The sequence below is a fragment of the Helianthus annuus genome, chromosome 17, assembly GCF_002127325.2.
Source record: "Helianthus annuus cultivar XRQ/B chromosome 17, HanXRQr2.0-SUNRISE, whole genome shotgun sequence".
NCBI classification, from domain to species: Eukaryota; Viridiplantae; Streptophyta; class Magnoliopsida; order Asterales; family Asteraceae; genus Helianthus; species Helianthus annuus.
Window position 1 is genome coordinate 151,591,503 of NC_035449.2, and position 2,818 is coordinate 151,594,320.

Genomic DNA, 2,818 nt, shown 5'->3' on the forward strand with positions numbered 1-2,818 from the left:
TAGTTGGTTAAAACGCTTCTTACCAGTTCGAGTGATATGTCATCCTATATCAGTGGCTTAACCTACAAATGTTTCATAAGAATATTTTGTATATTATAAAATCTTGTCAATAATAAAAGAGTGTTAATCAAATGAACCCTAACTGTTTGTGTGAATGACTTGTCCTTTTATCGCAAACAAATAATCGTTTTTTTTTTCCAAATGAGTGCAAAATTTAATGCTACAATGAAGACACATTTAAAAGATGTTTGTTGCCAGAAAAACAAAACCGACCTTAGCTCAGTTGGTAGAGCGGAGGACTGTAGTTGTAAATTGCTGGTATCCTTAGGTCGCTGGTTCGAATCCGGCAGGTCGGAATTTTTGTTGATTTAAAATTTTTTAAGTCTAAATCACTGATGTCCTCTATGAATGTCTTCTATTCGGCTTTCAGCTGCAAGATGGTAGAGATCGATGGGAATGGATAGGTGCTTCGGATGTGGAGTTTTCGGTGGGTGCAGTAAAAGAATTACTCGATAAAAACAGGATCGACTTGGAGTTTTTATGTCACGGAATGGTGTAAGTGTAACGCCTTTATAAGGCGGGCCAAGATTAATAAAATTGCGACATTGGAGGCTTTAAAGAAGAAGAATTTTGTTATTCAAGATTCGTCTCGCGTATTGTGCGGAGAAGGGGATGAAACGGTACAACATATATTCTGCTCATGTATGTTTGCTACTAAAGGGCATTATCCAGAACTTGTTGGTGTTTTTGTACATTGGTTTAAATGGTCAACAAAAAGAAGCGCTAAAGGGCATTATAAGGATCGGATGTTGGACCTTATGGAGGGCGAGGAATGGGTCAAGTTCAATAACAAGGTTTTAAGAATGGAAGAAATCATTTGTGAGGTTAAGTCGATTGGTTTCTTATGGTAGATAAAAAATAAATCCATCTCGTGCGTTGATTGGTGTAATTTTGTAAATATGCAATCCCTTTGGTTTGACCGCCTCGGTTTAAGGTTTAGTATCACGTTTCAATGAAGTTTACTTAAAAAACAAATCCCTGGTATATACTAATTAGGTCCATTTTTAACAACAATTATACTTGCTGAGGTTGAAAAAAGGTTGCTTTTCCATAATTGACCTGGGTTCGAGTCCCCTCCATGTGACTTTTTCTATGTTTTAAGTTGAAAAAACCACACAAGCACACACATTATTTTCTTTCTTAGTTATTGTAATTATACCTTTATACACATTGACACTCATTTCAACAACCTAAAGATAAAATCCAACAAATAAACTCGTTATATGCGCAGAAATATATCGACCATTGATGATCCGGTGTTGTTTGGTTGGAATCGATGTGAGGTACCAACACTCGCTATAGCTTACAATATAAAAAAATACTCTATCACGAATACAACAGACTTGGAAATTTAGTAAGTAGTATCACATTATTTTAGTAACAAAAATAACTAAGCGTAAGGTAGTTTTGATAAATGTTTATATGTGTCTTGATTACTTGTACACTACTACTTACAAAATCAATTAAAAAACATATTTAAACGTGTATATAATACGCACGTTGCAATGACGTACACGAAATTTAATATAACATCGGAACTTAAAAGTTACAAGAGGAAAAACAAAATATGCTTAAAATTATATATAATAATAAAAAAATTATAAATGTAAAGTAAATCAATTAAAATGTCCATATATTATATGTATGAATATGGGATGTGAGAGGGTGCTATTTAACTATTTATGTAATATTCCTCTGGAGGGTCGAGGGATTAGAGAGCTATGAAGATGTGTTCAGGGGCGCAACTTAGGCTACCTCTGAGGGGGCGCCCGCCCCCCTCCTCCGAACTTATCGATGCGTAGTGTTATGAATAGTATTTTCCTATAGGTATATACGTTTCCGCCCCGCGGTTTTGGAAAAGTTGAGGGGGGGGGGGGGGGGGTTTCGCCAATGGATGTGTTTAAGCAAAGTGAGTTTGATGGCCAAAACAGTTTGGTGGTGGGTTTTGCTTGATGTCTCCTGAGGTGGAAATACAAGGCTTCATTAGGTGTCACAAAGGTATTAGGTATCAAAGGAAGGTTTAATGGGTGATTAGGTGGACTAATTTTATAAAAGTGATGATAATCACTTGAAGTTTTATAAAATCCATATCGGTTTTTCTACATAAATTTTGACAATTAGGAGATTTAAAGAAAAACTAGGTTTATCAAAGTTTTTATTATTTAGTCTGTGTTTACATGTGTTTTAAAATCACTAGGAAATCATCCAAAAAGTTGTATGGTAATGATGTTGATTGTATAAAACCCGTAGTCAAAGATGTTTTGTAGTAAGGGCATTTCAGTCATTTCCCACCCACTTAACACCAAAAACTAACCCCCATACACGCTAGGGACTATTCGAGAACGAATGTGCAAAAGTTAGGGAATATAGGTGAAAATGGATCAAACCACAAGGACTATCCGGGCATTTTTCTCTTATCAACAATGTTTGATTAGTATTTTTAAGACTGGATCACTTAGGCACAAGTATAGGGGTGTAAACAAGGTTAGTAATGATATTATGAGTCAATCAACAATGTTTGTTTAGTTTTTTTAAGACCGGATCACTTAGGCATGGGGCACGGGTCTTGCCCTATGCTCTAGATAACCTACAAATAGAGCCATTTGCCTCCCATTTCAAGACATCCCTTAGTTATCCCTCATTATCCTTAAACCCATTGTCACTCTCACCATTCCATCCTCACCCGCTTCATGCACAACCTGTTACCACACCATTCCATCATGCATCCACCTACCATTCCAACACCATTTCATAGTTT

The 2,818-nt window shown here is 36.1% G+C and overlaps 1 non-coding gene across 1 annotated transcript; it reads left to right on the plus strand.

Moving 5' to 3' along the window:
- The first annotated feature begins 268 nt into the window (after nt 1-268).
- Nucleotides 269-356, plus strand: TRNAY-GUA. Its single transcript is given in 2 exon segments — nt 269-305; nt 321-356. It is a non-coding gene; the product is annotated as a tRNA-Tyr (tRNA).
- Nucleotides 357-2,818: the final 2,462 nt, after the last annotated feature.